The following is a 23,810-nucleotide window of genomic DNA, read 5'->3' as shown; positions in this document are numbered from 1 at the left end:
ACTCATCCTACAGGCTCACACATGCCCACATGTCCAGCCATGATCCCCCACCACCATCCCCCCCTCTCTCTCCCACACTTAAGCCCAGCAGAGCAGCTCGGCCCTGGCTTAATAGGCTAACCATCAGGGGTGCTTCTGGGCCTGGGGGGGGGGGGGAGTGTGACCAGCACATCTTCCTCATCTGACATTTAAATCCACAGGTATCGCCGGCCTTCTCCTGGGCTGATGGGTAATAGGAAACTGCTGTCAGGTCCAGTGTTGTATTATCAAGCTGCTGCCATCCACAGCCTACCATTCTGTTATCTCTGGGTCTCTTTTGTATGTTACATGTGTCCTGTTTGCACACACAGTCAGGAAGTGGCACCCCTCACAGAGATCGCAGCTCAAGCTGAGTGTTAGCCACATAACTCAAGTCATGTCTGGAGTTTGTTTTTTCTTTTTTCTTTTTCACAGAAGCTAAAAGAGAAAGAGAGAACCTTACAGACCGATTATGACCCTTGTATTTAGCTGTACTGGAAGAGGCAGAATCTGGACTCTAATCTATGACGTCCGCAGGGAAAGGGATCGGGCTCGCTCATTCTGCCTCCTGCGTTGTGGCAGCACAGCCACAGTGCTTCAACTCTCTCCCCCATGTCTCCAACCCTGGCAGGCACACTTGGTTCAGCCTGCCAGGGAACCGGCTTGGAGTCTGGGGCATTGTAGGCCCAGGAGGCTGGTCTGGGCCCTGAAGGCTTGGTCAGGGGTTGGGAGGGGGTGGAGGGTGGATACGGGCCAGTCCTGGGCAGGGCCCGGTGCCAGGGTCTCCCAGCAGGGGGTTCCCCTTTCTGGGAGGCAGGGAGACCTCCCCCTGGGGGCCCAGCTTGGTGCTGGGGACGCTTGGTCAGTGCAAGACAAGTCCATCTGCCCTGCTAGCTCCGCTAACGCTAACCCCACCCCTCCCAACACAGCCACCCTCTCCGCCCTCCATCCTCCACCCACAAGACCGGTTTCCACCGTATGGAAATTTCCCCATGCCTGCCCGACCTGACACACTTGGTTCACCTTCAGCAGTGCTGGGTTGGTGAGGGGGGGCAGGCCTGCTGGGCGCCACCCTGCTGCAGGGCAGGCCTGGCTGGCTGAAGTCAATGGGGAGGGCAGGGGAGGAAATGGAAAACAAATGCACCCTCCGATGATGAGAAATTAATTTTGTTTCTTGAAAAACTGCAGACTGTGCAATGAATGTCTTTTCTTTTTTCTTCAACAAGAGATGTTTGTTTCTCATGCAGGGTCTCTTTCTATTCTTTGTAGTTGCTGGGCACGATGAAGTGAGAGAGAGTAAACACAAGACGCATGAACAGCGTGTCTTTGGTGTGGGATTGTGTGGGTGGGTGTCGAGGAGGGAGAGAGTTGGGGGTTTCCATGTCGACGAGTCAAGCTCTGTCGCATGGCCACCTTCAGAAAATAAAGTTTTCAGAAAAAAAAGAAAAAAAAAAACGTTCAGTTCATGTGAACCAGGCATTCTTAAGAACGTTCTTCATGCTGACTGCCTGATTGGCAACCAGGGCCTAACCCTAACCCAACCAGGGCCTAACCCTAACCCAACCAGGGCCTAACCCTAACCCAACCAGGGCCTAACCCTAACCCTAACCAGGGCCTAACCCTAAACCTAACCCTAACCCAACCAGGGCCTAACCCAACCAGGGCCTAACCCAACCAGGGCCTAACCCTAACCCAACCAGGGCCTAACCCAACCAGGGCCCTGGTGTTAGAGACCCCTGCATTCCCTCAAACCAGGAATAAAATAAACGTTAACGGTTTGTTTAGTAGGATGCTTAACCGTAGGACTGTTTAAAATAACATCTTCAGAGTGTTTCCCTTTTTATGGGTGGTGTTTTCTGTCAGTTGCGCTGAACCAGGGTATTATAATCTGTTCAGTCTCCGCTACACTGAAGTGTCAAACACAACTTCAGAGAAATGAGGAAGCCGAACTCTTAAAAGAGAAGTTCTGAGGAGGTTAGCGGAATTTGATCTTTTTATGGTTTCGTAACTGGTCTGCCAGGCCTTATATTTTAAAGTGCTAGCACCCCGTATTTGAACCCTCCTCACAAACCCTGTGGGTTACAGGTTAACTGTAAAAACACACAAACACTTGCTTCGAAACCATTGAAAGTGTTTCAAAATTGTCATTTAAGATTAAGGAAGGTTAGAGATTCTATAACAATAATCTTAAAATACACTAACCCACTAACGCCAGACAGAATGTGTTGTGCACACTTGCACACACACCAACAAACACACACCAACACACACACACACCAACACACAGGCACATGCTCGACATTCTGATTGAGGTCAGACAGAAAAGGAATGGCTAATTATTATGGTGAGAAAGTTGCAGCTCTTGGGTCAGTTGTACAGATCACATAAAATAAAATGTATTTGTATAGACCTTTTCACAAGCAATGTTAGTCAGGCAGACATGCAGGTAGACAGACGTGCAGACCAACAAAGAGGCAGACAGAGAGACACATACAGACACATGCAGGTAGACAGACGTGCAGACCATCAAAGAGGCAGGCAGACAGACATGCAGGTAGACAGACGTCCAGACCATCAAAGAGGCAGGCAGACAGACATGCAGGTAGACAGACGTGCAGACCAACAAAGAGGCAGACAGACAGACACATGCAGACAGACATGCAGGCTATTGTGTTTCCCAGGCTGCCGTTTCTCAATGTGCTGAATGAGGAGCAGTCGTGGCCTCTGCACAGCCCCAGCTGGCAGCCACTGATGGGATCTCAGGGAGTGTGTGTGTGTGTGTGTGTGTGTGTGGAGGGGTTAATAGGGGGCCCTTCAAGGCACATTCCCGTTCTCCGTCGTCTCCTGCCAGTGGCCATCACCGAGCGTCTGTGCCGCGCGCCCACGAGCGAGCTCATTAACGCCGGCAAATGAGATGGGCGTCCGTGTTCCCGGGCCAGGGCCATGCGGCTAAATGGCTGGCCTCAATGGGGCCTGCGTTCTGTAATCACCGCCGCTCTGTCCCACAATGGAGCCTTTATGGCCGCTGAAAGCGATTTCATTTCCCCGCGTTTGTCTGTTAGCGGGGTGTGTTGTTCGGATGCAGCGGCGAGAGGAGGCTGTCAATGGTCGAGCACGCTCGTGTGTTTGTGTGAGAGGACGGCAATTGGTTGGAAGATAATGGCTGCTCAAACACACCATTGAGCAAGTGTTGGTTAGACGGTTGTGTTTGATGCAAAGCTGGTGGGTGTTAACCTATGTGAAGACTCCGCACCACACATGATCCACGTGACCTAGAGATCCTCTCATCACACGCTCACGCAGACACACTCTCACATAGACACACATGTTCTCACACACACACACATCTATGTAAACACAGGCATCCAGGCACGCACACTTAATTCACACATGCACACGCATGTAAATACAAACCTGGTTAGACCCACACAGAAGAACGTTCACACAGCCTCGTCCTGTGTACCAAACATCAGGGTTCTGTCCAGATTAGTATGTGTCTGGTTGTGTGTGTGTGGTGTGTACGTGTGTGTGTGTGTGTGAGGGTGTCTGGTTGTGTGTGTGTGTGTGTGTGTCCCATCGCTGGGCTTGAGGCAGGAACAGGGCTGACGATTTATCTCTCTCGATCTTCCACTGTACCTGAGGTGTGAAAGCTGCTCTGTTCAGAACAAAAAGTACGACCAAGTCAAGAACCTTTATGATGCTGTTGTTTCCTCTGGGGGGTGTGTGTGTGGGGGGGGGGGGTTTGGGGGCGTATGCAGTATGGAGTATGGAACAGCCAACAGCTGTGCGCTGCATCTCTGTGGCCCTAAGCTAGGCTAGGCATGGCTCAAACCACCCTGCCTTTTCGATCTCCAAATTCTCTAATAACAAAACGAATGCCATGTTATCAAATGAACATCTGTATTTTTCATTGCGGATGTCGTGTCTGAATTTCTGCTCTTTTTTATTTTTTCGTGTTTGAGTGTGTCTGTTTTGTAGAGGGGAGGAGGGGGTGAGTTTGACAGTGACAAAAAAAAAGAAGGAGAATATTCTGGTCCCTGAGTAGCATTTGTTAGGCTTTTAATTAATGGGAGAGAAGCAGTCACACACTGATTGAGGTGTTGGCGCCACGTGTTTCCTCTGGTATAGAAGCGCTCCCTAAGCGCGGTGGGGGGAGACGGGGAGGGAGGGAGGGTGGGGGAGGTACTGTGATTTCTCTCTGTCTCCATAAATGTAAATTTTGTTTCTGTCTGCTTTCCCTGACGCAACTTTTTAGAAAAAGCGTCACCTGATATAACGTGGGGAAAAAAGGGTGAGGATTGAAAATTGTGCAAAATTTGTATATACAGATAAAAGTGTGGTTTAGTGGTGATAAACTTGCAAATAGGTCATAAAGGATTACATAATTACATCAAATAATTTTGTTTCGTTTTTTCAAGACGATAGAACTACACTGATCTTTTCCATTTATTTGATGGAAGCGGCCTCCTCCCTCTTTGTCCTGCTCAGCCCCGGCCTGTCAGGATTCAGAGTGTTTGGTGTGTAATGTACCAGAAGTGTCTGGAGCATAATACCAGCTCCCTCGTAAAGTCCGAGGTGCCACGTATGTCCTGAGGCTCTGCTCCTACCCATCCCACTGGACCTCCCTCCCTCCCCCAGGCCTGCTCCCTCCCTCCCCCAGGCCTGCTCCCTCCCTCCCCCAGGCTTGCTCCCTCCCTCCCCCAGGCTTGCTCCCTCCCTCCCCCAGGCCTGCTCCCTCCCTCCCCCAGGCCTGCTCCCTCCCTCCCCCAGGCCTGCTCCCTCCCTCCCCCAGGCCTACTCCCTCCCTCCCCCAGGCCTGCTCCCTCCCTCCCCCCAGGCCTGCTCCCTCCCTCCCCCAGGCCTGCTCCCTCCCTCCCCCAGGCCTACTCCCTCCCTCCCCCAGGCCTACTCCCTCCCTCCCCCAGGCCTGCTCCCTCCCTCCCCCCAGGCCTGCTCCCTCCCTCCCCCAGGCCTGCTCCCTCCCTCCCCCAGGCCTACTCCCTCCCTCCCCCAGGCCTGCTCCCTCCCTCCCCCCAGGCCTGCTCCCTCCCTCCCCCAGGCCTGCTCCCTCCCTCCCCCAGGCCTACTCCCTCACTCCCCCAGGCCTACTCCCTCCCTCCCCCAGGCCTGCTCCCTCCCTCCCCCCAGGCCTGCTCCCTCCCTCCCCCAGGCCTGCTCCCTCCCTCCCCCAGGCCTGCTCCCTCCCTCCCCCAGGCCTGCTTCCTCCCTCCCCCAGGCCTGCTCCCTCCATCCCCCAGGCCTGCTCCCTCCCTCCCCCAGGCCTGCTCCCTCCCTCCCCCAGGCCTGCTCCCTCCATCCCCCAGGCCTGCTCCCTCCCCCCTCTCCCTCTCCTGGCTGGTGCAGTTGACCCCCCCTCTCCCCAGGTGTCTGTAGAAGGAGCTCACCCACCCAGCACTAACGGAGTAGGGGCGGGCTCTGTTGCTCCGCGCCCCCCCCTCCTCCCTGCTTCTGTCCCAGTCCAGCCCTATCCCCAGTCCAGCCCTATCCCCAGCCCTAACCCCAGCCCTATCCCCAGTCTAGTCCTAACCCCAGCCCTAACCCCAACCCCAGCCCAGTCCTCCTCTATCAGCCAGCAACACAAAAATACCATAAAGTAAAAGAGACTTACAGAGAGAGACTGAGTGAAAAGGAGATGAGAGAGAGAGAGAGAGAGAGAGAGAGAGAGAGAGGGAGAGAGATGAAGAGAGATGAAGAGAGAGGGAGAGGTCTTAAGAGTGCGTCCAGGTCGGTGAGTGTGCCCGTGCATTCACAGGTCCAGGAGATTGGGAGGTGAGAAGCCAGGGTCAGGCTTCGACACGACTCCTCCACTCTCATTTGGAGATTCTCATTTTCGGTTCTGGATTCGAGGGTAAGAAATCGTACCTGTGAGAAGCCCTGAGGCAGAACAGGAAGATGTGTGGAAGAATCTGTTCACCCCTGCAGCCCCCGGGCCCAGCCTCAGCCTCAGCCCCAGCCCCAGCCTCAGCCTCAGCCTCAGTTTGTCTTTTCATGTTGGATTTTTTTTTTTTGTATCTTCTAAAAATGGTTATCGTTGTCTCTTTTCAGACTGAACTCATCAGAGCAGAAACACGTCAGCAACTCCATCCTGTAGCTGCAAGTCAGATGTCTAATGACCACACGCACATTCACTTAGTAACTACCATCCCCAGGTTCAGTTGTTACACTTTCCTCCCCTCTCTTAACCTCCCCTCACTTTCCCTCTCCTCCCCTCCCCACTCCTCCCCTCACTTTCCCTCTCCCACCCTCCCCTCCCCACTCCTCCCCACTCCTCCCCTCCCCTCCCACTCCTCCCCTCCCCACTTCTCCCCACTCCTCCCCTCTCCTCCCCTCCCCTCTCACTCCTCCCCTCCTCTCTCCTCCCCTCCCCACTCCTCCCCTCTCCTCCCCTCCCACTCCTCCCCTCTCCTCCCCTCCCCACTCCTCCCCTCCCCAGTCCTCCCCACTCCTCCCCTCCCCACTCCTCCTCTCTCCTCCCCTCCCCTCTCCTCCCCTCCCCACTCCTCCCCTCTCCTCCCCTCCCACTCCTCCCCTCTCCTCCCCTCCCCACTCCTCTCCTCCCCTCCCACTCCTCCCCTCCCCTCTCCTCTCCTCTCCTCTCCTCTCCCTCCCCTCCCACTCCTCCCCTCTCCTCCCCTCCCCTCTCCTCCCCTCCCCACTCCTCCCCTCCCCACTCCTCTCCTCCCCTCCCACTCCTCCCCTCTCCTACCCTCCCCTCTCCTCCCCTCCCCACTCCTCCCCTCTCCTCCCCTCCCACTCCTCCCCTCTCCTCCCCTCCCCTCTCCTCCCCTCCCCACTCCTCCCCTCCCCACTCCTCCCCTCTCCTCCCCTCCCCTTTTTTTTTTCTTCTAAAAATGGTTATCGTTGTCTCTTTTCAGACTGAACTCATCAGAGCAGAAACACGTCAGCAACTCCATCCTGTAGCTGCAAGCCAGATGTCTAATGACCACACTCCTCCCCTCTCCCCTCTCCTCTCCTCTCCTCTCCTCTCCTCCCCTCCCCTCCCCACTCCTCCCCTCCTCCCCTCCCCTCCCCTCTCCTCCCCTCCCCTCCCCTCTCCTCTCCTCCCCTCTCCTCCACTCTCCTCCCCTCTCCTTCCTCCAGTGCCCTGGGCAGTCAGGTTAGCCCGTCTGAGAGACAGTCATGACCTTTTCCTGTCAAGTCCTTGTCATCCCAACACACCGAGGTGACAAAGGCCCTGGGCCGGCTCTCGTTAGCTCAGGGTAGATCACACACACACACACTCACACACACATGCGTGCACATACGCATTCAAACACACACAAGCACATAGTCTCACACACAAACACAGTTATGTGTCACAATCATTCAGATAAAGTAGAGTAAACAGGTGAGTGTGTGACAGTGTATCATCTGGTTCATTACATTGTGACATCACTGTATGGATTCTAACAGGATGTCATGTGTGTTCTATGATTATAATGGTGAATCTCCAGTAGTCTTTGACTTGACGGCATTTATATAAAATCACTTCTCTTTCTTGTTTTTGATTTTCTCTTATTGTGATGGCGTGCGTACGTACTGTACAAAAGCTTGTTTCCCAACACCTCTCTAGGTACCAGGGGAATGTGTGTGTGTGTGTGTGTGTGTGAGAGAGAGACATCCTGATTCCTCTCAGCTCTCCTGCAGCAGGACTCAGTCAAGCAGACGGTCTTCCAGCCTCCTCAGAGAACACCTTGTACCCCCCCCCCCCCCCGCCCCCCCGCCCCCCCGCCCCACACGCAGACAGAGACACAGACAGACACACACACAGGCATTTATGGACACAAATCACACCCACCAACACAAAGGCAGGCACACACACACACACCCCACGTTGACCCCCCCACTCCTCCTCACACACACACACACCCCACGTTGCCCCCCCCACTCCTCCTCACACACACACACACCCCCCTGAGGATGGCAGTGGTAGTGAGCAGGATGTTGAGACCATACTTGTATTGTCAGAGGACCTGGGGCCACTTACCTCCACTTGAACATTTAGTGCCGTCAGGCTGGGTCCTGACAGAGAATAGCACTATAGGGTCACCCATGAATTGCTATTTCTAGTCCGGGGTAAACACTCTGCTTTGTAGGGATTAGCTGTCCCTGTGTGCGCCACTCTGGCTCAGTCTCTGGATTTGGTTTCTTTACTTTTGTTTTTCCATGAATGTTCGTCTGTGATTTGATTTTTATTCATCATCATCATCATCATCAAAAAAAAAAAAGTCTGGTGGAGATTTCCCAGAGACGTTGTGAGTGTTCATACTGTCTCGCAAAAGAGCGAAACGCTTCTGATGTTCTGATATCAGAAAGGAAAGAAGATGTTCTTTAAAGGCAGTTTTTTGTGAGATTGTGTGTGTCCTTGATGCCTACCCTTGACACATGATGCCTACCCTTCTCTTGTTCATGTTTGATACACAGTAAAGGTTTGGTACTGGTAGCCATTGAGTAAGCCCTATTTGAGACTGGCCAAACAACTGTCTGTGTGTGTTGTGTGTTGGTGTGTGTGTGTTGGTGTGTGTGTGTTGGTGTGTGTGTGTGGTTGCGTGCATTTTAATAAGAAGGTGTTGACTCTGATGTCCAAAGCTCACCTGTGGGGAATCCCTGTCACGGTGTGTGTGTGTGTGTGTGTGTGTGTGTGTGTGTGTCACATTGGGAAACACATATCTGTGCACCACAGTGCAACATCTGCCAGAGGCTGTGGCTGTTTATGACAGCCACTGTGTGATCTGGAGACGACACGGAGAGGAATCAGCACACTCTCTCTCTCACACACACAAACACACACACACACACTCATGTGTACACCTGCACCTTATCCTGCCTCCTCTGTGGTTGTTACAGTGTGTGTGTTTTTTCCGTTGTTGTGATCTTGTGAGAATCTGAGTCGTCGTGTGCATGGTGTACAGTGTGTGGTGTCTGTGTGTGTGTGACAGGGAAAGAGAGAGGGGGGGAGAGAGGGGGGAGAGAGAGGGAGAGAGAAAGGGGGGGAGAGAGAGAGGGGGGAGAGAGAGGGAGAGAGAGAGGGAGAGAGAGAGGGGGGAGAGAGAGGGGGGGGAGAGGGAGAGAGAGAGGGGGGGGAGAGAGAGGGGGGGGAGAAGAGGGAGAGAGAGAGGGAGGGAGGGAGAGAGAGGGGGGAGAGAGAGAGAGAAGAGAGAGAGAGAGAGAGCGAGGGGGGGGGGAGAGAGAGAGGGGGGGGAGAGAGAGAGTGTGTACATGTGTGTGTGCGTGGTGTGGATGTGCTGGGCCTCAGCAGGTTGATATTGCTGCTGCAGGCAGGGAGTCTGGCAGTGGAACTTCAATATGAGGAACAGTGGGAGCTGGCAGGGATGGGCTTAGCAGAGTTAAACCCTGACCAGCCCTGCGCGGTGACCAGCCAACACACACACACACACACACTAGTGTAGTCGGGCTGGCATCTCTCCTCCCTCCCTCTGGGTCGGGGGTCGTTGTGTCACCATGTTGCCTGTCAACTCAGGATCTACAAAATAACCCTTAATTCATTGACACGTTTGGTCACGTTCCACATTTCAGAGGTAGAATTGACCTGTTTCTCAACACTGTGTGATATATAACACGTAGTACATAATTATATAGTTTGTCTTCATTCAAAGATTTTTTTTTATTATAATATTGGGGGAAAATTACATTTTAATTAAATATTGATTTATCAGATTTGAAGGATAATCTGCCCTCCACTCCAAATAGTGTTTCTGTTTACAAGTGAAAGCTAACATCACCATTCTTCAATCTCTTTGCTTTCACATCTTTTCACCTATTTTACACACTGAGACCCCCTCCCTCCCCAACACACACACAGCCCTCGTTTACCTTCCATACGGATCTCTTTCTCTCCTCTCTCCCTCTCTCCCTCTCTCTCCTCCCTCTCCTCTCTCTCCTCTCTCTCTCCCTCTCTCTCTCCTCCCTCTCTCCCTCTCTCTCTGTTCTCTCCCAAGGTTGCCCCCCCCTCACTAGTCCAGGGCCACAATAATGACTTAACAGATGGGTTTGTTAGAAGTCTGCTAGAGAGTGTGGGAGGGCAGGACAGCCGGGGGAGAGGGGGGGAGAAAGTGGAAGTGAGGCAGGTATGGGGCAGGCAGAAAGGGAGGAATATATGGAGGCAGGGCAGGGAGGGGGGCAGGGCAGGGAGGCAGGGCAGGGAGAGGGGCAGGGCAGGGAGGCAGGGCAGGGAGGCAGGGCAGGGAGGGGGGCAGGGCAGGGAGGCAGGGCAGGGAGAGGGGCAGGGCAGGGAGGCAGGGCAGGGAGAGGGGCAGGGCAGGGAGGCAGGGCAGGGAGGGGGGCAGGGAGGCAGGGCAGGGCAGCCACCATCACATCCTCATCACAGCCCTGCGTGATCGTAGTGTTTGAGCCGTGTGTGGAGCCCCCCGTGACAGAGCCCCCCGTGACAGAGCCCCCGTGACAGGGCCCCCTGTGACAGGGCCCCCCGTGACAGAGCCCCCGTGACAGGGCTCCCGTGACAGAGCCCCCCGTGACAGAGCCCCCCATGACAGGGCCCCCGTGACAGAGCCCCCGTGACAGGGCCCCCGTGACAGAGCCCCCGTGACAGAGCCCCCCGTGACAGGGCCCCCCGTGACAGGGCCCCTCGTGACAGAGCCCCCCGTGACAGAGCCCCCGTGACAGAGCCCCCTTGACAGGGCCCCCGTGACAGAGCCCCCGTGACAGAGCCCCCTTGACAGAGCCCCCCGTGACAGAGCCCCCGTGACAGAGCCCCCCGTGACAGAGCCCCCGTGACAGAGCCCCCGTGACAGGGCCCCCCGTGACAGAGCCCCCGTGACAGGGCCCCCCGTGACAGAGCCCCGTGACAGAGCCCCCGTGACAGAGCCCCCCGTGACAGAGCCCCCGTGACAGAGCCCCCCGTGACAGAGCCCCCTTGACAGAGCCCCCCGTGACAGAGCCCCCGTGACAGAGCCCCCCGTGACAGAGCCCCCGTGACAGAGCCCCCCATGACAGAGCCCCCGTGACAGGGCCCCCCGTGACAGAGCCCCCGTGACAGTGCCCCCGTGACAGGGCCCCCCGTGACAGAGCCCCCCGTGACAGAGCCCCCGTGACAGTGCCCCCTGTGACAGGGCCCCCCGTGACAGAGCCCCCCGTGACAGAGCCCTCCTTGACAGGGCCCCCCGTGACAGAGCCCCGTGACAGAGCCCCCGTGACAGAGCCCCCCGTGACAGAGCCCCCGTGACAGAGCCCCCCGTGACAGAGCCCCCTTGACAGAGCCCCCGTGACAGAGCCCCCGTGACAGGGCCCCCTGTGACAGGCCCCCCCGTGACAGAGCCCCGTGACAGAGCCCCCCTTGACAGGGCCCCCCGTGACAGGGCCCCCCGTGGCAGGGCCCCCCGTGACAGAGCCCCGTCCATGGCTGCTGTGCTAATGAGCATGTGTTGGCCGCTTCGTCACCTGAGTGGCGCAGGACGTCATCTGCCGCTCTCCGAGCCTCCATTCAGAGGGCTGTTACCCTCGAGGGGGGGGGGGGCTGGGGGGATAATGGAGGGGGGTCGGGAGGCGGGACGGGGTGGTTTCTTGAGGGTGGGGTGGGGTCTTTTGTCCCTCTTACCCCAGGTGCCAGGGTTCGCTCGTTAGTGTGCCCCAGACTGTGTGTGTGTGTGTGTGTGCTCTGTGTGTGTGCGCTCTGTGTGTGTGTGTGCTCTGTGTGTGTGCGCTCTGTGTGTGTGTGTGTGCTCTGTGTGTGTGAGCTCGTGTGCGTGTCAGCGCCGAAGCAAAACCCCTACTGATCACAGAACAATATGTGATCCATCAGATCACACAGAGAGCTTGTTACTCAGAGTGACCCTCACTGCACCGCTCGTTAAATGTTGATGCTCAGTTCATCTCGACTGGTTGATTCACTGAACGAATCATTGGCAGGAACAGAGCAGGCTTTGTGTACTAAGTGAGGCCAATGAGGATGAAACAGAAATTTAATGATTTGTTTAAATCAAAACCAAATTGGCCTTGGGTAATCTGCAGTTAAATGACATTAGGAGTGGCATTAAGCAAAGAGCTGTGATTTTAAAGAGGACGTGACAGCGAGAAAGACTTCCTGATGCTGGAATTTTCAAGCTTTGATTACATCTTATACCTGGGTGTAGGTGTATCTGGATGGAGGTGTATCTGGGTGGGGGTGTATCTGGGTGTATGTGGGTGTGGATGTGGCTGCTGCAGTCTCCAGGCATGATGGCAGGCCTGGGGGGGTTAATCTAACACGTCTCCAGCCTGTTGGATGAGTCCTTCACGGTCTCTCACCTCCACAAACCTCAGCCAGGGATCCTCCTCTCCCCCTCTCTCCTCTCCCCCCTCTTTCCTCCCCCCCCCCCCCTCTTGTCCTCCCCTCCAGAGGACATCCAAGCCTGGACCTGGCCTCCCTGGTCAACTCTGCACACAGAGAGAGAGAGACAGAGAGAGAGACAGAGAGACAGAGAGAGAGAGACAGAGAGAGAGACAGAGAGAGAGAGAGAGAGAGAGAGAGAGAGAGACAGAGAGAGAGACAGAGAGAGAGAGAGAGAGAGAGAGAGAGAGAGAGAGAGAGAGAGACAGAGAGAGAGACAGAGAGAGAGACAGAGAGAGAGAGAGAGAGAGAGAGAGAGAGAGAGAGAGACAGAGAGAGAGACAGAGAGAGAGAGAGAGAGAGAGAGAGAGAGAGACAGAGAGAGAGACAGAGAGAGAGAGGGAGAGAGAGAGAGAGAGAGACAGAGAGAGAGACAGAGAGAGAGAGAGAGAGAGAGAGAGAGAGACAGAGAGAGAGACAGAGAGAGAGAGGGAGAGAGAGAGAGAGAGAGACAGAGAGAGAGACAGAGAGAGAGACAGAGAGAGAGAGAGAGAGAGACAGAGAGACAGAGAGAGAGAGAGACAGAGACACACAGAGAGAGAGAGAGAGAGACAGAGAGAGAGAGAGAGACAGAGAGAGAGAGAGATAGAGAGAGACAGAGAGACAGAGAGAGACAGTGAGAGGGAGAAGATGGGGGCAAGGGGGAGAAAGAGAAAGAAAGAGAACGGGGGGATAAATTGAGAGAACGAAAGGGGAGAGACAGAGTATGTGGTGGGGGAGAGAGAGGGGGAGAGAGAGAGGGGTCCAGCTCCCAGATCTCCTGGGGATCCTGGCTGGACTTCCAGAAAGCATTAGGTTCTCATGTTCTGTCTGTGTTCCAGGAGGGAACCCAGGGGATCCTGGTCACACTACAGCCCTCACAGTGGAGAATGTCTCTCTCTCTTTCTCTCTCTCTCTCTGTGTGTCTCTGTCTCTCTCTCTCTCTCTCTCTCTCTCTCTCTCTGTCTCTCTCTCTCTCTTTCTCTCTGTGTGTCTCTGTCTCTCTCTCTCTCTCTCTTTCTCTCTGTGTGTCTCTGTCTCTCCGCTCTGTCTTGATCTCTCCCTCGCTCTTTCTCTCTCTTTTAAGAAAGGAAATCAGATTTACCGTGTTCAGGGATTCTCTTCATGTTTAGAAAGTATGAGCCTGTCTGTGAGTTAGCCTCTCTGTGTGTGTGTGTGTGTGTGTGTGTGTGTGTCTCAGCTCATTTCCTGCAAAGGATAGCCTCCTCACACACTTCTCATCCATGTTCATAATCCTCTTACCCTGTCATTCTAACCCAGGGCAATGCTGTGTGTGTGTGTGTGTGTGTGTGTGTTGACACCCCACATCCCCACCTCACTTCACCCTGCGAGGCCTGGCCTCCGGCCGAGCTACCAAGACCCTCCTCCCCTCCTCCCCTCCTCCCCTCCTCCCCCTCCTCCCCTCCTCCCCTCCTCCCCTCCTCCCCTCCTCCCCCTCCTCCCCTCCTCCCCTCCTCCCCCTCCTCCCCTCCCCCTCCTCCCCTCCTCCCCTCCTCCCCTCCTCCCCTCCTCCCCCTCCTCCCCCTCTCCTCCCCCTCCTCCCCTCCTCCCCCTCCTCCCTCCCCTCCCCTCCTCCCCTCCTCCCCTCCCCTCCTCCCCCTCCTCCCCTCTTCCCCCTCTCTGTCTGAAGATGCTAGCCAGCCTGTGATCACTCTGCCCCGGCCAGGGGCGGATGAGGGGCCTGGGAGAGGAGGGGGAGGAGGGGGAGGAGGGGGAGGAGGGAGAGGAGGAGGGGGAGGAGGGGTAGGAGGAGGAGGAGGAGGAGGAGGAGGAGGAGGAGGGGGAGGGGGAGGAGGAGGAGGAGGAGGAGGAGCAGGAGGGGGAGGAGGAGGAGGAGGAGGAGGAGGAGGAGGAGGAGGAGGAGGAGGAGGAGGAGGAGGGGAGGAGGAGGAGGAGGGGGGTGGTCAGCGTCCTGGGGGAGGCTCCAGGTATCCTGACACTGACAAGATGATACATCCACCTTCTCCTCTTCCATCTCTTCCTCCTCCTCCCTGTCCTCTTCCTCCAAGCCCAGAGCGTCTCTCACAAACACTCACCATATCCACCTTTCGGCCCTCCTGACAAAAGGAGGTGGAGGGATGAAGATCACACTCCTCTCCTCCATCCCTCCTTCTCCTCAGCCGCGTACGACACACACGTTTACACCGAGGTCCAATCGCCCTGACAGCATTACCCCCCCCCTCCTTCCATGCCCCCTCCTCATCTACGTCAACCCCAAACCACTCCTTTCCTGTCCTTCTGTTTTCATACCTCCATCCATCCCTTTCCCTTTCTCTCCCTACTTCCCTCCATCCCTCCTTCATCCCTTCCCTTCTTTTCCTACCTCCCTCCCTCTCTGTCTCTCTCTCCCTCTCTCTGTCTGTCTCTCTCTCTCTCCCTCTCTCTCCCTCCCTCCGTCCCTCCCACCCCCTCAATGACAGTCTCCTGGTAATGGGGGTCTTTGTTGTTGTTGGCGCGGGCGCTGTGGTTTGTCAGGACGCATTTCCTGCGTGCAGACTGAGCGCATGCTGCTGCGTGGCAATCTGGCCTCACTTCTCAGGCAGCTAAACCCTTTGACACTGTGCTTTTTAATTAAAATTACATTATGATTAATCAGGCAGAAGTGGATGGGGGTGGGGGGTGGGGTGGGTCTGCCCTCCTCTTCGCCCCCCCGCCCCCCCCCCCCCCCCGCCCCCCCCAGTGTGTTGCAGGCAGGTTTGATTAGGGCCTGTGACGGACCCTGCTCACTGCCAGGCCGCTAAAGATGTGCTGGCAGATGCAGTGGCACAAGCAGCTTGGGCAACCCCAGGGGGGAGGGGGGAGGGGGGAGGGAGGGGGGAGGGGGGAGGGGGAGGGGGGAGGGGGGAGGAGGGGCAGAGAGAAAGGAAGTTAAGGGGGGAGGGGAGGGAGTGAAGGAGGTGGGTGAGACGGTAAGGGCAGGAGAGCAGAAGAGGAGGGAGAAAGAAAGAGAGAGGGAGGAAAGGAGAAAGTATGTCTGGGTGGGTGGGAGGAGAGGAGAATCGAGTCTGTAGAGGGGAAAGTCAAAGACAGAGAGAGGGAGGGAGGGAGGGAGGGAGGGAGGGAGGGAGGGAGGGAGGGCGAGGAACGAGAAGGAGGAAGAGTTAAGATGGAGAGAGAGAGTAATAAAAGAGACATAGGTCTCTCAGACAGAAACAACAGGCCCCCAGGTGACGGTATTGATCTGCAGGTCTGTTGTCTCAGAGACTGGAGAGATGGAAGGAGGGAGGAAAGGAAATGAAGATCAGTGGCTCTCTACATCAGAACAAGGCCCAAGGCAACAAGGCTGGGGGCGGGGGCCGGGGGGCATGTGCGGAGCAGGGAACAGAACAGGAGAGCACGGTGTAGCAACGTCTCTGGAGCTCTGGGTCACACTGAAACTAGCATGTTCTAAACATGTCTGGAGAGGAGGAGGAGAGGGAGGAAGGTAGGAGAGATGGAGGAGAGAGGAGGAGGAGAGGGAGGAAGGTAAGAGAGATGGAGGAGAGAGGAGAAAGGAGGAAGGTAGGAGAGATGGAGGAGAGAGGAGAGAGGAGGAAGGTAGGAGAGATGGAGGAGAGAGGAGAGAGGAGAGGGAGGAAGGTAGGAGAGATGGAGGACAGAGGAGAGAGGAGAGGGGAGGAAGGTAGGAGAGATGGAGGAGAGAGGAGAGGGGAGGAAGGTAGGAGAGATGGAGGAGAGAGGAGAGGGGAGGAAGGTAGGAGAGATGGAGGAGAGAGGAGACAGGAGACAGGAGAGGATCATACCAGGATGGCCTGTTGAGTGATTCAAGTCAGTCAGTACTGAAACAGCAACAATGACCACATCAGGCCATCACTATGAACCAGCACTGACCATGACTGGGTGTTCAAATATCATCTATATCTGTATTTTATATGGACAATTTGTAGTACAATGTATGCTTCATGTTTGGCTACCCGCAATGTTTGTGGATATCTCGGTGTTATGATCAGTGACCTATGCACTTTTGTAAAGCTCTCTCTTGGAAGTCGCTTTGGATAAAAGCGTCTGCTAAATGAATACATGTAAATGTAGTTTTTTCTGTTCTATTCCTCTGTCTGCAAACCTTGGGTGTGAGAATGGTGCTATGTAACTTCACAGTGATTCTGATTATTCTGATTATTGTTAGCATCATGGCTGGGCCTGCCTGTCAGCGTGTCCCAGATCAGAGCTGATGCTCCTGATCGGACAGGCCTCATTAGCCATCACGGGGTCAAACGCCTCTTAGCAGCTCACCTACCACACAATGACATGCATGGGAATGAGACTGACAAGGCTGGGGGGGGGTGGGAGCGAGGTGTAGGGGGTTATGGGTGTGTGTGGGGGGCTGGAGGTGGGGGATGGAGGGGGGGTTGGAAGAGCGGGGGGGTGGAGGAGGGGATGGTGGGGGTGGAGGAGGGGATGGTGGGGGTGGAGGAGGGGATGGGGGGGTGGAGGAGGGGATGGTGGGGGTGGAGGAGGGGATGGGGGGGTGGAGGAGGGGATGGTGGGGGTGGAGGAGGGGATGGTGGGGGTGGAGGAGGGGATGGGGGGGTGGAGGAGGGGATGGTGGGGGTGGAGGAGGGGATGGTGTCGTCTGTGAACAGGGTTAAGCAGGCGTTAGCGAGCATGTCGCCAACGCTCACAGGGATGCGATAGGGTGTGTCCTGATTGGAGGGGACAGGGTGTGTCCTGATTGGAGGGGAAATGAGGAAAGGTCAGAGATGGAGCGATGCACATGACCATGCCACTCAACCCTGAACCAAACCCTAAATTCAACCTTGAACTCAACCCTGAAGGGCCCATGTGAGGCCTGCCTTGTCGCACTGACAGAACAGCTGCTTTATCAGGAGGGAAAGGTGAGATAGTGTCTGAATTCGTCACGCAGCCTGTGTGTGTGTGCATGCGTGTGTGTGTGTGTGTGTGTACATGTGTATGTATGCACGCATGCATTTGTGTGTGTGTGTGGTGTGTTGGCATGGTGACCTAGGTCTCAGGGCACTCTAAAGCAGCTTGACCCATCGGTGAACCCTGTTGCCCAGACGATCCATACGTATCATATCCCCCCTCCCTCCCTCCCTCCCCTGTCTGGACTAATGCAGGGAGGCGTGAAACACCACGTAATGCTCAATCACAGCAGGGCAGGGCGGAGAGACATCAGGGGCGACAGCACTGGGCTGGGGGGACGGGGGGACGGGTGGAGAGGGTTGGTGGAGGGGGGGTGGAGGGGAGAAAGACCACACTACCCTTGGGGGGAGGAAAAGGGTGGGGGTGGAAGGAGGGAGGAAGTTAAAGCCAGGGGGAGGGTGGGGGAGGAAGGGTGAAGGGCTGGGGAGTTGATATGGTAGAGAGAGTGTTGGAGGGTGTTGCAGGGTGGAAGATGATCATGGTGGATTAGCCCTGAGCAGAGTGTTGTGTTGGAGGGTTTGCAAAGTGGAAAAACAGACCACATGAAGATATAGAGAGAGATGACAGAGAGAGCGAAGGAGAGAGAGAGAGAGATGAGAGAGAGAAAGCGAAAGAGAGAGATGAAAGAGAGAGAGAGCGAAGGACAGAGAGAGAGGCTGCAACAGACGGAAGCCACACACTTGTGAAGTTAGAGGTGTGAAGTAAAAGACTTGATCATGTTTTAAAGGCAGCTTTTGGGACTGCTGTTCAGAACACAAACTCAGTTAACCCTTTACCACCCGCAGACTTCAGAGTCACAATATGGACAAACTGCAATCGCAACTCGCCTTTTATCGTCTGTCACTTCCTGCGTGTTGCTTTTAATGTTCAAATGTTTCCTGAATGTGCTGTGCAGCGTGCTGCTGGTCTGTGACCAGTGAGCTCCTACTCAGAGCCTTCTCCATGCATGCCTGCATGCCTGCATGTCTGTCTGTCTGTCTGTCTGCTTCCTCCGTATGGCCCAGACCGCAGCTACGTGTGAGACAGTACTGCAGAAGCTTGGCAGCATCGTCCACATGATGCAACCGAGAAATTAAAGTCGAAAGTCAGCAAAAATAAAAAATAAAAAGGACTAAGATCCGTTTCCTCGCTGGCAGGGCGCTGGCTGTCCTTGGCCTTGCCCTCTCTGTGGAGCCCTGCCCAGCTCACAGGCCAAGCTGCCCAATGGTCCAGCTAATCATATGCAGCGCTGGGAAGGAAGCCTATGCCAGCTCATGCCTTCTTTACCGAGACAAGGCAGGGTGAGGCAGGGTGAGGCAGGGCCAGAGTCCAGACAAAGAGGAGCCGGACAGACTCTCCTGGCACCCCCCCCTCCTCTCCAACCTGATCTGATCTACTTCCCCCACCCCCCGCCTCCAAACTGATCTGCCCCCCCTTCACACACACACACACACCAGGTCGCTGACCTGTCCGGCTGTGTGGACAGAGAGCCTGCTGACCAACACAGACACACAGCAGGGGGGCTGTGTGTGTGTGTGTGTGTGTGTGTGTGTGTGTGTGTGTGTGTGTGTGTGCGCATGCAGCAAAGATGCTGTGGTGCTCTAAAGAGGACCTTTAGGTGCTAGGTCTTTGAGTAAACAGGAAGACATCATGAGTAAGTCTATCACATACTAACACCTTCACCCACACACAAGGAAATATATTTACATAGTACTCACACAACCGGTCAAACATACTCAACATGAACAAGGTTTTCCAACCACATGAGTGACTGTGTGTGTGTGGTGTGTGTGTGTGTGTGTGTCCCTCTGGCCCTTTGTGACCTTTGACACTTCTCTTTGTCACTTCTCACTTCAGGCTGAGGACCTCGGTCAATCTCCTGAAAACAACATCACACGCCACCCTCATCCCTCCCCCCACCATCCCTCCCTCCCTCTCCTGCTCCCTCCCTTCCTCATCCCTCCCTCCTGCCCTTATTTCTTCCTTCCTCATCCCTCCCTCATCCCTTCCTCCCTCATCCCTTCCTCATCCCTCACCTCTCCAGCGTAGCTGTGGCGAAATGCTTTAACAGCCAGCCACGCCGATGACTGCCATACCCCCCCTCTTCATCCCTGCAGCCCCATGAGGAGGGGGGGGGGGGGCAGAAACACACAGATCACTTCGACTCTCCTTTTTTTTTCTTCACACTCGTCGTCCCCGCGGGAGTGTCCCTCGGCTGGCCGGTCTCTCCTCTGAGCCTGGTCTCACCTCTGTGACATGGACGCCACCCTGGCTGTCGCCTCGCGTCACCCGCGCCTCGCAGAGGGGACCCGGAGCAACGTGACAGGGCCGGGGCAGAGGTGAGGACGGCAGAAAGCTTAAGACACACTGAGCTCCGAGGCAACTCCTGGATCGTGCCAGGGTGCCCTCTTCCTCCTCCCCCTCCTCTCCTGTTCCTCCCCCTCCTACTCTCTTTCTCCTCTCTTTCTCCTCTTCCTCCTCCCCCTCCTCTCCTTTTCTCTCCTCCTCTCCTCCTCTCCTCCTCTCTCCTCCTCCTCTCTCCTCCTCCTCCTCTCCTTTTCTCTCCTCCTCTCTCCTCCTCTCCTCCTCTCCTCCTCTCCTTTTCTCTCCTCCTCTCCTCCTCTCTCCTCCTCCTCTCCTTTTCTCTCCTCCTCTCCTCCTCTCCTCCTCTCCTTTTCTCTCCTCCTCTCTCCTCCTTTTCTCTCCTCCTCTCCTCCTCTCTCCTCCTCCTCTCCTCTCTCCTCCTCCTCTCCTCTCTCCTCCTGACATTTCCCAGTGTCCATGTAAACTTTTATGCTTTCTGAAACTCGTAACCTTTACATCAGGGGTAGGCAACCCTGGTCCTCGAGGGCCGCTGTCCTGCATGTTTTAGATGTTTCCCTGCTCCAGCACACCTGATTCAAATGAATGGTCCTTATCAAGCTCTGTGGAAGCAGGGTAACAACCCTTCATTTTAATGACATTGAAACACGATAACATTGGGACGTTACCGCAGCACTTATCTATGTAATCATCCAGCCTTTGGACATTTAACCTGACGAAGCAGTGATTTGTGAACATGCTAACTCTGCTGTACTCTTCCTGATGCAGAAAACACCTTCAGCAGAGCCTCTTGAAACTGACAGATGCCGTTTGGTGACTCACGAGTGTGGGAGTTGGGGAGGTGTGAGCAGGGATTCCTGTGCCCTCCTGCCTCTTCAGTCAGTCTTCTATCAGAACTGTGGTTTGCGTGGTCTCGGTTTAGAAACTCCTTTTTGTTCATTTGCAGAAGCGAAAGGCAATCACTGCTCAGATTATGTAGCTTGGTTTAGTCATTTTTGTTCTTCAGATGGTCCTCTGTTGGGGGGTTTTCTTGCTTCTAACAGAGACATGGCATTGCATGTCCAGAAATGATTAAACACAGGCCTGCCTTTTCCTGTAAAATGTCTGTCTTTCATGACAAATCAAGAACAAGAAAAGTATGCCTTACTTTGCGTTGTCCAAAATCATCACAATCACAAAACCAACAAGTGTGGTGACAGTTTGACCAGAGATCTACCAGAGAAGGTCACAGTGTTCCAGACTGAATCTTCGGTTCTCTTCTTCAGCAGGTCAATCTCTCCAGAGAGTAACATGAGCAGAGAGCAGCTGAACTAGGCGGTATGGATGACTTCTGGATGTTTAGAATTGTTTTTAAAGCTGACCTGTGCTGCAAACCTGTTTGGCCAATCACACACCATCCCCCTGAGGCGTCTAATCTGAGGACAGCAACATCCTCTTCCTCCTCTTCCTCATCCTCTTCTTCCTCCTCACCCTCTCCCTCTCCCTCTTACCCTACCTCATTTTTCTCCTCTCCTCCTCCTCTCCCTCATTCTCCCCTCGTCTCTCTCCTCCTCCTCCTCTCCTCCTCTCCCTCTCCCTCTTACCCTACCTCATTTTTCTCCTCCTCTCCCCCTCTCCCTCATTCTCCCCTCGTCCCTCTCCTCCTCCTCTTCCTCCTCTCCTCCTCCTGTCCTCCTCCTTCTCTTCTTCAGTTGGGATGATGAACTTGTGCCCCCTGCCTCTTGTTTGACCCCCTCTGTAGAGTGCCCCCCCCCCCCCCCTCGTTCCTTCCAGCTCTTCCAACAGACTGGCTCCCGCCTGGCCGCCCCTCGCCGTCTCAGCGAAGTGCGAAAATAAGATGGCATTGGATCTATTAACACATTGAGCTGAGTGTGAGGGGGGGCGGGGGGCTATCTGAGGCACTCTCCTAAGCCCCTGTGACCACCACGAGGTCTGCCCTGCCCTGGGGCCGGGGCTGGGGCTGGGGGTGAGGCTGAGGTTGGAGGTGGGGGGGGGGCTGAGGTTAGATAGGGGTGAGGCTGGGGCTGAGGTTGGGGGTGCGTTGATGGGAGTGGGTGGGGGTGAGGGGGGTTGGGGTGAAGGGGGGTGGGGGTGAGGGGGTTGGGGTGAAGGGGGGTGGGGGTGAGGGGGTTGGGGTGAAGGGGGGTGGGGGTGAGGGGGTTGGGGTGAAGGGGGGTGGGGGTGAGGGGGTTGGGGTGAAGGGGGGTGGGGGTGAGGGGGTTGGCTGCAGGCAATTATCTGTAGCTGAGAGCTTGTGAGAGGGGGTAAGTGGTGTTGGTGTTTGTGGTAGGGGGACGCTGTATGGGGCACGCTGGGACATGTTCCCCAGAACTCTCACCACCTCATCAACAGGACCTGCATCGATTGCTGGATTGATCCTCCTCACCCGTGTGATCGATAGATACCTGTCGAGACCTGCATGTCCTGGGACAGGATGCACGGTCCCCACCCGGCCTCCTGACTCCCACACTGAATTCAGGGAGGCCTTCTGAAGACAAGAACCACGTGCTAAAAAAAGGAAAGCGACAAGACAACTGTCGTGATTCGCGGAGAAGGAAGAAGGAAGATAGAAATTCACCGACACGCTTTCGGTCAGAACATATTTTTTACAGGAAAGGTAAAATGTAAACTGCAACACAAGCTGCAATGTCTCAGATAACCTTGTTCCAATGTTGTGATGACTTTACATGTGCTCGCAACCACAGGATTATGCTCAGCAACTTGTTGGCAACAGTGAGATGTGTCTGTCTGCTGCGTGTGTACCTCGGTGAGATTGCACTCCCACATTCCCACTAGATATTTAACTATAAAAAAAATGAAATATCTCAACTTTCCATCACGCTGTCACACACACCGTGACATAACAGCAAACCAAGACAGGCATCAACTGAGGACCGGAAACCAACAGCTTCTCTTTCTCATCACTTGCTTGGGGGTTTGCTTTTATAACTGTGTTAACAAACATACATTTATAAATAATTTAATCGTTTTTATCACAGGTTCAGTAGGTTGTCTTACATTTTTGGGAGTTACGTTTAAAATTGTACGCGTTAAAATGTTTTTTAAACGTTTGTTAATAAAATATGCTTGTTTTTGTTGTTAGCTTTAATTTAACAATAACAAAAATGCTTATTAACATTTTTTGTGAACATAAAGAGCAATACAGCCACTGATGCCCCTGCATGATTTTTGCATGTGAATTTCTCTGAATTCAACTGTAAAATATCTGTGTTTGAACGTTCCACCATTCTGTCACCCCCCCACTTCTACAGCATGTGGCCATTCCCTCGCTGGAGACACTACCCAAATGGATCAAGCAAGATATTTACAGGTGTGAAAAAATTACATTTTACTAATACAGTGCGAAATTCCTTACAGCTAAGATTGCCCCTACCAATCTGCCTGCTCAGTTCAAATAGTAACTGGAGCGAGAGAAAGAGAGAGGGAGAGAGAGAGAGAGAAAGAGAGGGAGAGAAAGAGAGAGAGAGAGAGAGAGAGAGAGAGAGAGAGAGAGAGAGAGAGAGAGAGAGAGAGGAAAAAAAATAGAAACTAGGAGCGAGTCGTCTTGTTTCTTGGCTCTGTTTATTGAGAGGAGACGAGGCGTGCTCAGCACAAGTCTTAAGAGAAAGTGATAAAATATACAGCGAGAAAAGATCTCAAAGTGTCGGAAATGAGAGCGTGGAGCAGCAGCGAGGGGCGGTGGAGGATGAACGTTCAAGATGACGGCAATCTGCTTGTCCGACTTCAGGGAGGAGAAGTCCCATAAGATCAGTCATCCGATACAGGCCCTCTGATACAGGCCCTCTGATACAGGCCGTCTGATACAGGCCCTCTGATACAGGCCGTCTGATACAGGCCCTCTGATACAGGCCGTCTGATACAGGCCGTCTGATACAGGCCCTCTGATACAGGCCGTCTGATACAGGCCGTCTGATACAGGCCCTCTGATACAGGCCGTCTGATACAGGCCCTCTGATACAGGCCCTCTGATACTGGCCCTCTGTTATAGGTGAAGGAGGCATGGTGGAGGGCTGGAGGAGCAGGGCTGGCAGTTAGAGGTTTGGGGGGAGGCGTGGAGGGGACCCATGTTCAGCACTAAACCCTGAACTAAAGAGATGGCGACAGAAGTGGTGGGAGGTAAAGAGGGGGAGGGAGAGAGGGGAGGGAGAGGGGGGGAAGTAAGGGGGGGAGAGTAGGGAGGGAGAGGGTACAGGACTGTTGGTACGAGACCAGACCACGT

The sequence above is a fragment of the Hypomesus nipponensis genome, chromosome 4 (assembly GCF_054491055.1).
Source record: "Hypomesus nipponensis isolate SF chromosome 4, ASM5449105v1, whole genome shotgun sequence".
NCBI lineage: Eukaryota > Metazoa > Chordata > Actinopteri > Osmeriformes > Osmeridae > Hypomesus > Hypomesus nipponensis.
This window is presented reverse-complemented; position numbering follows the sequence as displayed.